Source organism: Piliocolobus tephrosceles, chromosome 2, assembly GCF_002776525.5.
Source record: "Piliocolobus tephrosceles isolate RC106 chromosome 2, ASM277652v3, whole genome shotgun sequence".
Classification (NCBI taxonomy): domain Eukaryota; kingdom Metazoa; phylum Chordata; class Mammalia; order Primates; family Cercopithecidae; genus Piliocolobus; species Piliocolobus tephrosceles.
Window position 1 is genome coordinate 43,722,844 of NC_045435.1, and position 18,170 is coordinate 43,741,013.

Here is an 18,170-nt window from a genome sequence, read left to right on the forward strand (position 1 = left end):
ACACCATATGGGATGCTTTTACTGTACGGGCATGTTCCATAGGAGGGGAACAGTACACTCATTTATGGGATGGTTTTGAATGAAGATGTGTGCATATGTCAGGGCAAAAAAAAAAAAGAAGAGCGCTATATTCTAAATCACATAGAGGGTTGTTAAAAACCCTGCACATTTACTACTTGGTGTGATGAGCCCTGAGTGTGCAGAGCATGAGTCTATCAGCCTGTAGGACTCCCACAGCTGGCTGTGGCTGGGATGAGTTAGGGAAGTTTGAGGTCACAGCATGAAATGCCATCACCGTGTACCAGGAAAACATTACTCATTCCCTAGTTCATCCCATTCCAGTCCTCTGAGTACATAAGAGAGAGACTCACTTAGGTGCTGTCCCATTGTAAGCACCTCTCAGGTACTAGCTCACCACCATTTTCAGGACGGGGTGGCTCAGGGCTCTTGAGTGCGCCCCGGTGCAGAGCTGGAATACACTGTCGTCTTGTTTTCTCCTTGTGGTCACCTATTTACAGTCCCTGATACTGGTTTCTACTTCTTGTGTTACAATAAAGTTTCCTCTTAAAATAGATTTAAAGTAAAAAAGAGAGTTGATTTTTAAAAAACTGTGAAGAAATAATAAGAAATTTAAATAGCCACTATGAAAATCACAAAGGTGGTGTGTAAACAATCAAGGTTTGGGAAAAGCTGATCTGGAGCCATTTAGCAGGAATTACCACCCAGAATGTGAGGTGGCCGGTGAGGAGGTAACATCAGTGGGAGGAGGATGGGGCCATGGAGCCAGAAAGCAGTGTCACCCAGGAGGCTGGCAGTGAGCAGAGGGTTGCAGGGCTGCGGGGCAGACCAGACCTGGCTCAAATGTCACATCTGCTTAAAGCCATCCTGGCCACATGGCAGAGTCCACTAATCGCTTCTGCTCACTTTTCCCCCGTCCCACAGTGACTCCCTGAGTAGGACTCCCAACTCCTGCCATGGCCACCTACAAGGGAATGAGTGAGCGTAAGTCCCCTGGGCCTCAGTTTCCCCATGGTAGAGCCCACAGGTCGAACCATAATAGATCATCTTTAGGGTGCTTTCCAACTCCTCAGAGTCTGTGCACATCAACATTAATTGTCCTGGAGTGGTCAGTCGTCATATATTTCTACTTCAGTTTCTCAAGGTTTTGTAATGAACATGTTTCCCCAAAACACAGAGCCAGTTGTATTGACAATAACCAAATAAAATAACCTAAGATGAGCAAGTAGAAGAAGAGCCTGTTCTATGAAGAAATGGTAATAGTTGGGCCAGGCCTCGACCTCAGAGAGGCACTAGAAGTAAGTGGGCCAGGGTCCTCTGGGGGTCTGCAGATACCTCGACCCCTGGAGAGGTCTCCCACCCACACCTGAAGGACAAAGGACAAGGCCACCAGCACAGGCTCTGCTGGGAACAATGCAGTGGGAGAAGACTTTCCTCACAGAGGCCACAGGGGTCTTGGAGAGACAGCCATTCTATGTGAACACAGGGACAGTATGGAGCTCTTTTCAAACGCTCTGCAAGAGAGAATGTTTAAAAAAGGCAGCTGCCGTGTGATTGTGGACCTGGATAAAATAGGAAGCAAGAGGCAGAGATAACAGGGAGCTGTTTTAGTCAGAGAAGTGGTTTCCTGATCCTCTATAAGAATGTGCTGGGCTCCATCTTATGTAACATTCATTTTTCTTTCCTGGAAGGAGAACAGCTTGAACTTTCCAAGGCTGCAGATGGCTCCAAGTTCCTCTGGGTGGTGAAATGCCAAATGGATGGCGATAAATGATCAGGAATTTATTGAGAATGCAGGAGAGGTGAGATGAGTGTCAAGTGATGAATTTAAGGAAAATGGTCACAATTTCAAAAGCACAATGAGGCCTCTGCACTCCATTATGACCTGAAGGGGCATCTGCAGCCAGGCCAGCATCATCAGCGGGAGCGGGAGCTGAACACCTATGGAGGGTAAACAGGGCATGGGCCACAGGCTCATACCACAGACCTGGCATTCCTAACTGTGAGACATCATCAGAGCCACTGAGCCTTTGTGGGCCTCAGTCTTTTCATCTGTAAAATGGGCTTATCATGCCCACCCCACCCCCCCCACCCAGGGTTTTTGTGAGGGTTAAATAGCATCTGTACAAACAGCTGAGTTACAGGCATGGTTTTGTAATGTTTTACAAGACATAACTGGGTGTTGGAGTTTCAATGGTGCTTTTAAAGCAAAGAGACCTGGGTTCAAATCCTGGCCCTGCCACTTAATAGCATGTGGCTGACACCGTCTATGGCAATAAAATAGCAAGAATGGCCGGGCGCGGTGGCTCACACCTGTAATCCCAGCACTTTGGGAGGTTGAGACGGGTGGATCACGAGGTCAGGAGATCGAGACCATCCTGGCTAACACGGTGAAATCCCGTCTCTACTAAAAATACAAAAAATTAGCTGGGCGCAGTGGCGGGCGCCTGTAGTCCCAACTACTTGGGAGGCTGAGGCAGGAGAATGGCATGAACCCGGGAGGCGGAGCTTGCAGTGAGCCGAGATCGCACCACTGCACTCCAGCCTGGGCCACAGAGCGAGACTCCGTCTCAAAAAAAAAAAAAAAAAATTGCAAGAATGAGGCTAGGCATCTCACGGGTGCTGTGAAAGTCAGGGAGGTAAAGCCAGAGAAGTATCTAGCAACGTGTCAGACACGGGTTTGGGCCTTCCTAAGAGACTGGTTTCCTTCCCCTTTCTGACGGTGATGCAAATAAAAAGTGGTTACAAAAGAATTTTAAGAAAGTCATGTATTCAAGGAATAAATGCTTCCCTGCAGCCCTCTGAGGTTAAGCCATGGAGATCAGCAGGCTGTCTCCCCCATTCTTGGCTGGGGCCTCAGTGGAGATAGAGCCTGACAATGCCCATCTTGGATCTGGTGCATAGAATTCTAAACGCACTGAATGGCCATCCCCTTAGCAATCTCCTCCCATACTTCTTGTTTTGTAGCTTGGACCAGCCCAGGTTAGGGAGAGGAGGAGACTGCCTGGCTAGCTGCAGGCCCAGAGCAACTGTGCTCTGACAGTCCCCCATTGCCCCTTCTGTGACAGTGTTCTCTTTTGGTGCTCTCTCCTCTCTACTGTTTTTTGGTCTCTCCTTTACATGCTTCCTGATGCTGGATCTGCTGTTGATACAGCAATGGGGTCTCTCTACTCTCCTCCCCGTATTAACTCCCACATACCCCCAACCAAAGGAGTCCCAGAGGCCTCCCACTGCCCACAAGTTAAAGCCCAAACAAGGCACATGAGGCCCTTTCTAGCTTCGTCCCCTGTGCTCCAGCCATGTGCTCTATTCCCCATCAGGCCTTCTGATGCTGTCCAGTTCTGCCTAGAACATACTTTACTTTTTATTCAAATCCCATCATCCTTCAATACCTGGCTTAGGTATAATGTTCTCCAAAGTCTTCCCCCAAACTGCTCTTTTTAGAAAATGTTGGAAATACAGAAAAATACGAGTAATAAAATGAAAATTACCCATTACAATTCTGAAGCCTAGAGATTACTACTATTCATATTTGTAGTCTTTTTTCCATGATTATAATTTTAATATGGTTGAGATCACAAAACCTCCAGCACAGTGTGGTTGGACTTTCTAGTCTCTCCAGTACAATGCTGAATAGAAGTGATGAGTTAGATATCTTTATCTGGCGCCTAATCTTAGGGGAAAAGCATCTGTTAAGTATGATGTTGGCTTTAGGTTTTTTGTAGATGCTCTTTATCAGATTGAGAAGGTCCTTCCTATTCTTTGTTTTTTAAATGACAAAATTATGGTATTGAAGAAAGGGTATTGAATTTTATCAAATACTTTTTCTGCATCGACTGAAATGATCATGTGGGTTTTGTATTTTACTCTACTAATCTCATGCATTACGCTAATTTATTTTTAGCCATTAAACCACCCTTACATTCCCAGGATAAATCTCACTCGGTCATGGTGTATATATTTTGTTTTGTTTTGTTTTGTTTTGTCTTGTTTTGTTTCGGTGGAGTCTTGCTCTGTCGTCCAGGCTGGAGTCCAGTGGCGCAATCTCGGCTCACTGCAAGCTCCGACTCCCGGGTTCAAGCGATTCTCCTGCCTCAGCCTCCCGAGTAGCTGTGATTACAGGTGTCCGCCAATACACCTGGCTAATTTTTTGTATTTTTAGTAGAGATGGGGTTCTGCCATGTTGTCCAGGCTGGTCTCGAACTCCTGAGCTCAGGTGATCCACCCACCCTGGCCTCCCAAAGTGCTGGAATTACATGCATGAGCCACTGCGCCCAGCAATACGTTTTTAAATGTTGCCAAATTCAGTTTGCTAGTATTTTATTAAGTATTTTTGCATCTCTATTCATAAGAAATACTGACCTTTAGTTTTCTTCTCTTGTGATGTCTTTGTTTGCTTTTGTTATCCAGGTAATACTGACCACTTAGAATAAGTTGGGAAGTGTTTTCTCTTCCTGTGTTTTTTGGAAAGGTTTGTGAGAATTGGCATTAATTCTTTTTACATATTTGGTATATTTCAACAGCAAAACCATCTGGGCCTGGGTTTTTCTTTGTTGGTAGTTTTTTTGGTTTTGTTTTTGTTTTGCTTATTAATCCAATGTCTTTACTTGTTTTAACTCTATTCAGATTTTTTATTTCTTCTTGAGTCAGTTTGGGAAGTTTGGGTCTTTCTTAAAGTTTGTTCATTTCATTTACATTATCAAATTTATAAGGACACAATTGTTCATAGTATTCCTTTATAACCCTTTTTATTTTTGAAAATTTGGTAGTAATGTCCCCTCTTCCATTCCTGATGGTAGTAATTAAGTCTCCTCTCTTTTTTTCTTGATGAATCTGGCTAAAGATTTATCAATTTTATTGGTATTTTCAAATAACCAACTTCTGGATTTATTTCCTCTATTGTTTTTCTATTCTTTATTTCACTAATTTCTGCTCTGATCTTTATTATTTTCTTCCTTCTGCTTGCTTTAGGCTTAGTTTGCTCTTCTTTTTTCAGTGTCTTAAAGTGAAAAGATATTTGCATCTTAAAAGATAATTTTATTAAGTGAATCTCTGGTTGGTGGATTCTGTCAGTGATGAGAAGAGAGAAGGGAGGTCTGTTAGCCTCCAAAGACACAGTTGTACAAGAACAGGGGCAGTAACTCAGAACTTCATTTTATGATGCTTTCTGACACCTACTCTGGCTGATTTAGACACGCTGTGAAAACTCTGCTTTTTTCTCTGCTCCAGAGTCTAGCTTTCTTATCAAAAATTTTGTTTACAATCTCCAACATGACCATAGCCTCCAATGTGACCATTTCCAGATCCATGATGATTCTTTCAGTTGTGACAGAAAGTGATTCCCATGCTCATTGGCTTATGTGATTGTTAGGCTCAGTTCTGTTAGGTTTGATTCAAGGGGTCTGGCAACATGACCAGGAACTGGTTTCTCTTTCAACATTTCTTAGCTTTGCTTTTTTGAGGTAGGTTCCATTCTTGGTCTGACTTCCCCCTTGTGGTCTCAAAATGGTTGCCAGAGTTCCCAGGGTTCACACTTCCAGAGTCAACTTCAGAAGAGAAAAGTGACAGTCTCCTTCCCAAAAGTCCCAGGGGAAGTCTTATTCATCACTAACTTGCACTGGGTACTTGCCCATCCCTGAACCAATCACTGTAGCTGGGGAGAATGTAAAATGATGATAGGCTAAACTTGTCACATGATCAACCTCTCACTAGGGTGGTGTCAATACCATCAGAAACACATGAGCTGAAAGTAGAGGAGAGATGCCTCTTAAATTTAAGGCACTGTGGGTGGAAGAAGAAGGAAATGGATACTGGGGAGACAACCAACCAATGTCTACTCAGGCTCCAAGTTCATCTCCCACTATTCTCCAACATCAGCCTCTCTTCTCCTGTTCATTCCCATCTCCAGTTCCTCTACTCAGGCTGGACATATGCCTAGGATTCCTTTCCTCCTTCTCATCATGCTCCTCCATATCTGTCTTGGGCCATTTTGAGACTCAAGTCAAGCATCGGCAGCCCAAATACCACCATTTGGATCTTCCATCATTTGGATGCATCTGGCTGAAAGAATCAGAACACACCTGGTGGTTGAGACACATCAGTGTGGATTTTTGTCCTACCAATCAAAATATATTTATAGGCAGATCCAAGGTTGCCTCAGCTATTCCATCAAGGACCCAGATTTTCCCAGCTTTCTCCTTCACTCTCTGTTAGCATCTCTTGCCATCTCATGACTACAACATGGCTACTGCAGCTGCAAGCATTATGCCCACAAAGGCAGAATGTAGGAGTGAGGGAAATTCGGGCAGAGAGAGAGATAGATCTTCTCATCTTGCTCTCTCTTGCCTTTTATCATGGAACTAAAATCCTCCAGAAACTTCTTCTGTGTCTCATTAGCCATCACTAAGTCCTATAGCCAGCCCTAGCTGCAATGTCACTGGGAGAGAAGAATGGGATAGCCATGTCTGATTATGACCAATCATGAGGCCAAGTGCGGTGGCTCACACATGGAATACCAGCACTTTGGGAGGCTGAGGAGAGAGGATCATCTGAGGTCAGGAATTTGTGACATACCTGGGCAACATAGTGAGATCCTGTGTCTACAAAAAATGTAAAAGTTATCTGGGTATGGTGGCACATGCCTGTAGTCCCAGGTACTCAGGAGGCTGAGGCGGGAGGATCACTTGAGACCAGGAGTTGGAGGCTGTAGTGAGCTATGATTGAGCCACTGCACTCTAGCCTGAGTGACAGAGCAAAGCCCTGTCTCTTAAAACAACAATAAAAAAAAGACTAATCATGAGTGATATCCCTGAGGACAAAAATCAGCATGAAAGAAGTGAGGATGGCCACAGTTCTCTGTATGGTGCCCTTACTCTGTAATGACAGAGTTCATTCCTGGCACGCTCCCATGTTGTGCTGGCTCTGCCCTTGAGCCAGGTGGCCTGTGGGGCTTGCTGAGACTAGATGATCTTGGACAAAAGACATCAAGGCAAAGGATAAACCAACAGCAACTTCATGCAGGCTGGGGCACCCACCATGGAACCACAGAGAAGTACAGATGTGAAAAGATGGGATCCTCACCCAATTCTAGACATTTAGCCACATAAAATATTTGCAGGAATTTCTCAGTTGCTCTGGATGGATTAGACTGTAAACAATTACCAACCCACATGGCCCCTGATTCTATCATGGTTCCCAACACAGCCTATACAATGAAGCCCAAATTCCTTAGCAAGTCAAAATGGCCGTTGCCAACTGAACTGAGTGCACAAAGGAAAGGCCACATGAGGACACAGAAAGAGCATTGGCATCTGTGAGCCAAAGAGAGAGGCCTCAGCGGAAATCAACCCTGCTGACACCTTGATCTTGGACTTCTAGGCTCCAAAACTGCGAGAAAATTAATTTCTGTTGTTGAAGGCCTCCAGTCTGTGGTATTTTGTTATAGTCGTCCTAGCAGACTAGACAACAGCCATTCCAATCCAGGCTCCTGAACCAGCCATTCCAAACTCACATTCTACCATGCAGTTCAGACTCCAGTTTCCAAAGAATCCTTGTCATTTTCAGAGCACACTGTATCCTCTCTCACTTCCATGCCTGTGAGAGTGATTCCCTTTAGCCCAGAATGTCCCTTTCTACCTTCAAGATCCAGCTGAAAGTCACCTAAACATCTCTCTGAAATCCCAACACAGTATCCACAGCCTTCACAAGACAACACCCATGGTGTGTGGCACTGCCTCCCTGACAAATGTATGGAGATGCCTTCAAAGGCAGGGGCAGGGCGACTTCATTTCTGTGTCTCCAAACTGGAATGAGACCTGGCATACACGAGGTGTTCAGCAAGAGCTAGTGCCATGGAGAGGTCAGAAGTGAAAGGGGACACATCTCCAAGCTGTTTGTGGATCCTCCATTGCTGTCCAGCACAGTGCTGAGTTTACATTTGGAGCACAATTAATACCTGTTGAACCATTCTCCCACCCAATCAAAAAAGGATGCAAACCCTCCAGACATCCATGGCAACTTCTGTGCTAAAATGGAAAACACCTGTCATACTGCAACTCCCACTTGTAGATGCGTTTCACACAGAGTTTTACACCAAAGCTAACTAAACTGGTGAAAGCACAGTCATCCAGTATCTCAAGGGGTAATCTGCAGGGAATATTCTTCTTCCAGGTGTCGGTAACTCCTTCGGTGCTACTTATGGATTTAGGTCCTCCTTTTCCTGCACAAAAGGTTAATGCCTTGAAGCCCATATACAACCGAAAAGCCTTTATTTTTTTCCTGGAAAACTATGGCAGTAGAGGCTTCAGGAATCATCCTCTCTCAATCATCCCATTGTAAATATGAGGAAGTTGAATCATCCATGCAACAAATGTGTTTTGATCCCTTATTTTGTGCCAGGTATGAAACTCTACAAGAGGCCTGTATTGGAGAAGACAGAAAAAAACTAAATATGAATTCTGCCCTGGTTGGAGAAGATAGAAAAAAGCTAAACATGAATTCTGCTCATAGGTTGTTCTACTCCTGTGAGATGCAAACTATCCCAGAGTTATAGTAAAAGAAAAAACTTCTGGGAACTTGCTGGACAGTCTAGAGATGGTACCTTGTCTAAAGTTACTCAGAGGCAGAGGTAGTAATAAGACTTCAACCCTGGTCCCAACTCTTAATACAAATATATTTTCCCCCATGCAGTAGATTTCAAAAATGACCACAAAATATTCTGTCCTCCATCCTCGTTCCTTGGACATGCCTTCACATACTGCCTCTGGGCTGGCCTCCTGATGTGCTTTGGCCAGTGGGACATTCACAAACATGATACAAGAGAGACTTCAAGAGCACTTGCATACTGGCATCTGTTCTCGTTGCTCTTGAAACACTGCCAACTTAAGAACAGATCCAGGCCAGTCTGAGAAAGCATGATAAACCACATGGACAAGAACTGAGGTGATCCTACCAACAGCCTGCCAACACCAGACATGGGTAAAACCATCTAAGACTGGCAAGCCTCTAGCTGGCCTGCCAGTGCCTGCTGATCCACAACTGACCATGCAGGAGCCTGGCTGGGAGCAGCAGAAGACCCACCCAGCTGAGCCCAGCACTAATCGCCAACCCACAGAATCAAGGGCTGAGTAACAGCAATAGATTCCTAACATACCCTAGACTATCCTGTCCACTCTGGATCCAGCACATGGCCCTTGTAGTAACAGTCTCACTCTCTGCAGCATAAACATTTCCACCAACCATGGTAACGTAATCAGGACCAAAGGAAAAACATATGCCAAAGACCAGAGTACCTTAAGACATGGATTAAGTTATTCTTAATTTTCTGAAATTTGACTAGATGCTCTGAAAATTGACTGGATGCTCTAAGGAAGGTTTATTTGAGTTGACTTCCAGCTATAATAGCTAAGGGTTGTTTGGTTCTCCTTCCAGTCAAGAGTTATGCCACAAATCTTGTACTGAGCTCCACATAAAAGAAAAGTGTTGAACTAACCTTATTATGTGTTATCTCAAAAAGAATTTCACCACCAAAGACCGGCTTCCTTGTGGCTTTTTTGTTTTGTTTACTTTGTAAAAGAAGCACCCAGCAACTGCAGAAGTTTATTAGGGAGCCTGAAATCTCCTTGACATGGAACTGAGTTTCATTTGAAGAAACAAAACAGTTAAGAAAAAAAAAAAGGTGAGTAACTTGAGCCCTGGGGAAAGCCTGTGGCCTGGTGTGGTGAAGGCAGCAGTCAGGTTGGAATCTGTCAAAAGCATGACTGCTTTCACACTGGGTACTCTGTGACTGGTGCTTGCCATGAGGGTGGAGGGAAGTAAGGGATAATGGTGGGCAATCGACAAGCCTGGCACAGGTCCAGAGTCCCCAGAACGATGGTGTAGGGAGATGAAGTGGACAAAGGAATCAGGAGAGTTTAAAATGACCCCTCAGGAAGCCCACATTTCTCTCTCACTCACACCACCCATGTGGGAAAGGTGCTATTAGTCCTCATTTTAAAGATGAGAAAACTACTGCAGTGATGGGTTAGTAGCGTCTCTGGGGGCCCATACCTGGCCAGCGTCGACCAGGGTGTGGTCCTGGCAGTCCTGCCCCAGGACCTCCGCTCTTCTCCACGCACCATTGGCTTTTGCTGTTCAGAGAGGCAATGTTTCCCTGAAACACGTTTCTTCAAGATTGACGGAACAGGATAAACAGAGGGGAACCTCTAAAACGTCTAAAGGCAGCAATTTCCTAACTAAAGGTTTTCAATCTCTAATCCAGTAGACTGTCAGTGACCTGGGAAAATTGATATGCCTTGATAAGGAGACATTAACCAGAGGCTGTATGTGGCCGCATGTGCAGTTTTTTTGTGCCCTACCATCTCTTTCCCTCTTCATTCTTTTTTCCCTTCCTTCCCTCCTTTTTGTTTGGGGCCCCCTCATAAGAGTCTGCCACTTTCTTCTGATTCTTGTTCTCCCAGAGGCGAGAACTGTGTTCTCCCACAGTTTCTCCCCTCCTCCCACCTATCTCCTGGATGCTCTGAGTGTGTCTCTGGTCATCGCTTCTGAGGTCCATCTGCCCTTATTAGCAGCCTCGGCGGGCATCACTTAAGTGCCCTAATACTTCTAACCACTGTCAACAGACCCAGCAAAATGGAGGCTGGCCAAATGGCTTCCCATGGGAGATAGGGAGCTGGTACCTCTCCAAGCCCTGCTCCGAACCGGACATTTGCTCAAGTCCTTCCTGGGGAGGGCTAACTTGTAGTTTAAATTGATCAGAAGAAGGCATGGGGGAAACTTCTGAGGAAGAGCCCAAAGCAGAAGCAATGCATAATCAGGAGGCTGCCCTGCAGCCCTGAGCCAGCCCTGTGGCAGCCTGAGAAGCTCCTTTCACCCCCGGGCCTCAATCTTTCCTTCTGTGAAATGACGAAGGTGGCAAAGAACTCTGGGGTCACTGACCCTCATTTTGAGAGTCTCATGGAGCCTATGATCCATCTTCCTTTTCTAGAGAAGTATATATACCCCTTTGAGGTCAAAAGCCCCAGACTCTAACCACCTACAACTATCCACGAACCTACTGTAATTCCCCAAGGTCAGGGACAGATGCTGATCTCTAAAAATACCTTAGTGCTCAGTCTGTTGTTTTCCCACCCTTCTTTCTGTCCTCTATCCTTCCTCTGCCTTCTTTTTTACCCTTCCCCTCTTCTCTTCTTTTTCTTCTCTCCTTCCTTCCTTCCTTCCTTCCTTTTTTTCCTCCCTGCCTCCCTCCCTCTCTCCCATCCTCTCTTCAGACTGTCGCTAGAGCTATGACTCCCTGAGAAACATGTGGTTTGAATCTTTTGGGGGGAAGGTGAGGCATACCTTCTCATCACCATATACAAGAGACTGTGTGGAACACTATGCACAGGAACAAATGGTCAGCGTTAGCCTGGGAGCAAGGCATGTTAGCAGACAGCCACAAAGGTCAGCTTGGGCCAGCTGCAAGTGGAGGGACACACAGCACACAGCTCTTCTTACAGCTTCAAACACACAGAGAACAATGTCACCCCGTTTCACTCGCTGACCACCGCTGCATCCCCACCCCCATCCCCTAATGAGCAAGGCGATGTGAAATGAAAAGAACCTCCTACCAACAAGAACCTTGGATGACCCTGCAATATGGGACAAGGGTCATCTTGTCATCTCAGCTGTAAAAATTTGCACGAGTAAAGACCATTTCCTCCGTGTATACAATGACCAATAGTTTGGTTTGCATTCATGGACAAAGTGCATCTGGGATTAAGATCTAAACCCAAAAGGTGCCAATAAATAGACAATGGTGGACAAAGGTTGCTATTCAGGAAGCAGCTTATTCTGCTATTTTTTTTCTTCGACTCTACTGCGAAATAAAGCCAGATTTGTATCAGCAGAACATTCTTACAGCAACTGGAAGAAATTATCCCTTAACGAAGCTGTTGAAAAACTCAACTGCAAGAATAGCAGCCGGCCTTGCCTCTTGCCATCAAAAGATCTTTTCTATTCGAAGAGTATTTTTAAAAAGTCCTAAAGAAATGCCCTGTTTAAAAATAAAACAATTTGCTATGCTATCACAAAAGCAGAAGCATCAGAAGGAGAAATAACAGCTTCATACAAGAAAAATAAACTTCTGAAAATTCTTAAAATGGACAAAATAACATACAGGTGCTACTAAAATGCAATAATCTGACTAAAAATAATGTCTTTGCTAGAAAATGCATGGTAGGGCCCATTTTCTCAGAGTTTAAGAGTAAATTTTATGGAACAACAGACATGAGTCAAAGGTGCTTCACTTTTGATTCCTCCTTGTAGGGAGAGAGTGTAAGCTGATTCCTTCCTTCCCTTCAGCAGAGTCACTCATGATTCATATTGATTCATATTGTATGGTAGCATCTGAAATGTAATCAGTTCATTGGCCACTGCTCCTCCTCCTCACTCCCCTCCTGGCTTATCCCAGGGCTGTGCCAACAAATGACCCGCAGCCTGCGGTGATCCCATGCGTCCTCCTTGCCACACAGCAGCCCCACCGTGTTCTGAGCTAAGAATATGCTAAAGGTGTGTGCTGTGAAGGAGAATCCCACATTCCCACACCCTCAATAACACCAGCTCCTTCTGCCATCACACCAGAGACACCTGGGAGTCACCTTCCTTCTCCCTCTGCTGCCCATGCATCCTTAGGCACGGTCCCTGTTCATCTCTCCATCCCCCGCTACCACGCGATGCTATGTCTTTGCCATGACTCGGCCTTCTTCACCTTGCACCTAGATTACTATGAACCTCTCCATCTGGCTGGTTATTTGAGATACAAAGCTGGGACCCCTACCCCCACCTTTGGCTCATGCTTTTGTGTTTGGGTCCTCTCCCCCACGTGCCCTTTCCAAGGGTGGAACACCATCCAGGCCACAGGACAGAAGGGCAAGTAGGAGCTGTGACCCAGCCCACACTCTGCTCACCAACTCATGGGGCAGCCTCTGCCCAGTGGGCACTTCTGTCTGATTTGCACAAAGGCTCTGCATGGCATAGCAGCAGCCCTGCCTCTAGGTCCTGGCTGCATCATATTATAATTATCCACGTGTTGGTCCATCCCCACCCCTTCATCAGATGCATGATCTTTGCCACCCTTTCCCCACCCTGGCACCCAAGGACCATGTAGACATCAATAAGGAAGTATTTGCTGAATGAATTGCTGCTTTGGATCCTGGGAGAGGAGAGCAAGGAGCCGTATGGGGGAGCCACAGAGCTGCATGCGAGGGGCGCTGAGTGGGAGCCAGGCCGTCCTCACCCCTGCAGAGACTGACAGAGTGGAGTTCAAAATGGCCACCTGAAGGGACAATAAGCTGTGTGATTTAGCTGACCCCAGGGAGCATCTGCGCTACACCAGCTGGCTGGTGATGCGGGAACACCTGGTCGCAGGTGGCATGAGTTCAGAAGGGCCACAGGGTTCAGCAGCTGCGGCCTGGGGAGAGGGAAATTCACACTCCCTTCTACGCTCAAAGAAGAAAACAGGACCTGCAGAAGGCTTCCCAGAACACTGAACAAACCCCCGAAGCAGGGGGTGCGAGAGAGAAAGCACTAAACAGCCGGCTGACAACCTGGTTAGAAAACCTAAGGGCGGGGAAAGAAAAGCCAGTCCCACCTTTGAGGACAAAGTCTCCGGAAGGCCGTGGGGATGGAATTATGTCCAAGCAGATGGTGAAAATTCTTCACCTCCGGATGGATCCAGATGGCTGGGAGGGGCCCTTATTTCCTAGAGCCACAGGTGCCACACCCGTGTCTGACTGCGGGCTGATGTGAGGAGGACATTATAAGGATGCAAGAAGGGGGGATGTTCTATACCACTTAAATCTACCCAGGCCTCAGGGCATGGCCTCTCCTCCATGTAAACTGGCATAGGTGGTGGAAGTGCCTGAGGATGGCACTGCCCATTGCTGCAGACACCACAGGGAGTGAAGACTTCATGGAGAAAGGGATCAACATGGGCCTGGAACGGGAGGGCTGTGATGGGGGCCATCACGGAGCCCCACTCCCGGGAGCAAGGGAAGGAACAGCAGGAGTGGGGAGCCCTGTCTTATTGGTTCTAGATCCACCGAAAGCGGCCACAGTTCTGAGAACTTGGGCAGGTTCCACAAACGATGCCAAATCTCCCTTGCTAGTCCATCCCCTGCCTGTGTTCCCCTTGCAGCACCTAGCTCCACGTCACTGGTAGGAAATTCCTGAAAACTATGCAGGCTGTACCCTGGCCCCGAGGCAGCTCAGACCGGTGGAGCAGACCAGGTGGGAGAGGAGGGAGCCATGGTGATGGAGTGGTTACAAAGTTCCTGGAGGGAAAAAGCCATGTGACCGAGGTCTGAGGCAAGAAAGGACTAGAAGGCAAGGCCAATAAGGTTCAGAGAAAGGGCTTATGTTCCAGAAGGTCTCCATAAATGCAGGCAAATTGGGAACAAAATGCAAAACAGAGATTTAAAGGAGGAAGCACTTGCTGGAGGCCGGAGGGCAGGGCTCTGGAGGAAGTGGGGAGGGCTGGCTTCCCAGGGATGTGCCTTTGGACATCAGCAAGGGAGGGACAATCACACTTTGAGCCAGTTCCTTCAATACACCAGTTATCATCTTAACAGAAGCTACAGAAAAGAAAGTGGGTCAGTTCTTCAGAGTTGAGGGGCTGCCGGGAAGGCCAAGTGCGTGAGCCGACGGGTGGACTAGCACTAGAGAAAGATGGGAGTGAGATGTGTCCACTCGGTACCCCTCTACTCAGCACCTCCTCACGCCGGTCCTTGCAGATGAACAGCGAATATGGTCTGCTCCATACCTTGAACTCACTGCCTGGAAGGGGTCAGAGTTGTACAATCATATAATTACAGCCTGCTCTCCAGCCTTCCTGGTCATTCCAGTGTCAAATGAGGATGTTTTTGGAGTCTAAGTCATCAAATTGCACATTGTTTTCACACCACACCCTTTCCCCCACCAGAGCACTGCCATTCGGTCATTCTCATGGGTAAGGAATTCTCACAGTTAACTTCCAGGTGTCCTTTCTATGAACTGAGAGCCACTTGGTGGGCTGAATTCAAAGGTGCTAAATATTTCTCAAAGGGGCACAAGAGCAACCGTGACCTCTTAGCTCAAGAGCCCACAAAGCAGCTTGCCCTCATCCATGGGCCAGTCTCCATCACCCTGTGATAGCATCAGTGGACATTTGCTCATGATCCAGTAGGCTTTTTTTTTTTTTTGAGATGGAGTCTCACTCTGTCACCCAGGCTGGAGTGCAGTGGCGCAATCTGGGCTCACTGCAACCTCTGCCTCCTGGGTTCAAGCGATTCTCCTGCCTCAACCTCCCGAGTAGCCGGGACTACAGGCGTCTGCCACCTCACCTGGGTAATTTTTTGTATCTTTAGTAGAGAGGGAGTTTCACCACTTTTGGCCAGACTGGTCTCGAACTCCTGACCTCAGGTGATCCACCCACCTCGGCCTTCCAATGTGTTGGGATTACAGGTGTGAGTCACTGTACCCAGCCAATATTTTTAAATTCCAGCATGCTGAATTGGATGAGGCAGCTAGTCAGCCAAGGGCATAAATTCCGCTTTTTCGTTGTTGTTGTTGTTTTCAGAATAGACACATATCTCTGATCTATTTTTTTTTTTTTAAGAGACAGAATTTCAACATGTCTCCCAGGCTGGTCTCAAACTCCTGGTCTCAAGGAATTTCCCACCTCTGTCTCTGGAGTTTCTGGGGCTACAGATGTGTACCACCGAACCCAGGTCATTTCCCACTTTTAATATATCATGAGCAAACGATTAGGGAGAAGTCATTATTCTCTTCCTCTTTACCCCAGGAAGTGATCTTTACCCTAACTCAAAATGTAAAAATTTATCAGGAAAACACCACCTATAAAGACAAAATCTGTCCTGCTTGGTGGTGTAAGGAGAACAACTGTGTAAGGTCCACGTCAGAAGAATGTGAACCAAATCCCGCTACTGCCAGTAGGGTCATTTGTAAAAAGATACTTTGTAACATTGGACTTCTGTTTCCTCATCTGTAAAAACGGGAATAGTAAGAATAATAATACTTGTCTCACAGATTGATGTGAAGGTAAAATGAGATCATGTGTGCACAGAATCTAGTCCAGACCTTAGAACATACTTGGCACTCAATTAATATGAGATAATTCTGCCATGCCTTAAGTATAAGATTTGTTATTACCATAAATACTACAGCATGAATTTGCCTTGGCACTGCCAAATGGAGTTTAAGCTCTGATTCCTGATGATGAAATACAGAGACTCTGGCCTGCTATGTTAAAAACAGCACTGACGGTAAAGGTTAACCCAAGACATGCTTTCTCTTTCTCAGGGTCCAGTCTGAGGAGGCTGGTGTTTGTACGACAGAATTTGCTTCCATAAAGCAGGTTAAGCCAGGTTCCCAGTGCAGCGGCTGACACCTGTGGCTTGGTATTGCTCTGAGCCACCTGCAGAGCCAGTGTTGGAACCCAGCAGGTCCTCTGAGGGCAATATGTCCTTGTAGGTGCTCATGGCAGGCTCCAGGAGCTGGAGGTAACTGATTGGCCAGAAAATCCACCCAAACCAGTACTGACTAACTGAGGCTGGCACAGATCCTTCTGCATAATAAGATATCCCCGGGGTGGCTTCTGAGGTCCAGGGGGCCTCTATGAGAAAGAGAGCAGAGGCGGGGCTGGAGATGAGGTGCTCTTAACCCAGGTTTTGCCCACAGTTGGTAGAGTAGTGGGGGAGGGTTCAGTCTCCTCTTTTTTTGCCCCTTGTTTTTCCTCCCTTCTTTCTTCCTAACTGGGAAGAGGCAGGATTGCACAAAGCCAGGCCCTGGTTTTGCTGAAGATGGGTAAAAAGACTGGGGGGAAAGATTGAAGCCCTGGTGACTTGAGGTCCCCTCCTTCTTCCTAAAAGCAGAATGAATGATTCTGTGCAGGCAATAATAATAATACTTATTATAATGATGCTGCGGGGGTCTCCCAGATCATGCAAGAGGGCGGGCATGCTGAGCAGCTGCTCTCGGTTATGAAGATACAGAGGTGTTTCCTGCTGGCTGGCACAAACGTCTGCCCTGAGCCCCCACGCTAGGATCCCCAAGACTGCCCCAAGATCCAGCAAGCACAGGGTTAACATGAGTCATGGCAAGGGGCCTCCAGGACCTCTGCATCATCTCCAGGGGCTGGAGGCAGGGCAGGTAGGACCTTAGCCAGCCCCTTCCTCTTTGGTAAACTGAGGAAAACACAACAGAAAGTGTTCATTGAGCCACACATGCTCATGGTTCTGTTGCTCTTTCTATTTCAGTACTCCTGCCCTCAATATTTTTTTCCCTTAACCTTTTCTAGACCCATAGGTTTCTTCCAAATTTTGGGGCCAAACTGCCTCAACCCATCCAACCCTGTTCTTAAGCCCATCAGCAACCACCATAAGGCGGACGCTGACATCCAAGAGGCAGCTCAGTTTAAATTAAGAAGTTGAGTTATCATTTCTAACTAGAGCAAAAGCAATGGAGCAGAGAGAGCTCCCTGCAATGCAACTTCAGCACACAGATTGTGAAAACCACTCGCAGGGGAGGAGAGGGCAGGGCAGCCAACTTGACCATTTCTAACCCACTCACCCACCGCCCTCCCCCTGTGCCGGGACTGCAGAACCTCTTTATTTTTGTTGACTTCGCACTAGGACAACCTCACTACTTAACCAACAAAGCCCCCCAAGTCTGAGACTCAGATTAAAAACTTCTATTTTCAATTATTTGTCCTCTTTCTGTATATTGATCAAATTACCACAAACCACTAATCTGTTAGAAATTAATCCAAGATTGAGCAATTCTACAGCCAGTTAAGACAGAGTGGAGAATTAATGATTAATTAGCATTATAATGCTCGACAACCCCCACACTTCCTCTAATGCGTATGCACGTACAGACACATTCTTTAAGAAATGTATTACCAGAACTGGTAGGAACCCTTCTCAGCACATTACCCACTTGAAAACACTAGAGAGAAACCATAGTCAGTATGTATAGCTGCCCTGAAGCTGTGACTCTATGCCAGGTTTTAAAAGTCCATATCTCCGTGTTTTTGATGTGAGGCTCCCTGGATCATACCTTGATGAAGACAGAGAAGAAATTTTATACCTGTGTGAGGGTTGGGTGATTACTAGAGC

General features: G+C 46.4%; 1 protein-coding gene across 10 annotated transcripts in view; it reads right to left on the reverse strand.

The window, feature by feature from the left end:
* Window positions 1-18,170, reverse strand: part of MGLL (monoglyceride lipase) — a 142,207-nt gene that overhangs the window by 121,693 nt on the left and 2,344 nt on the right. The window lies entirely within an intron of this gene.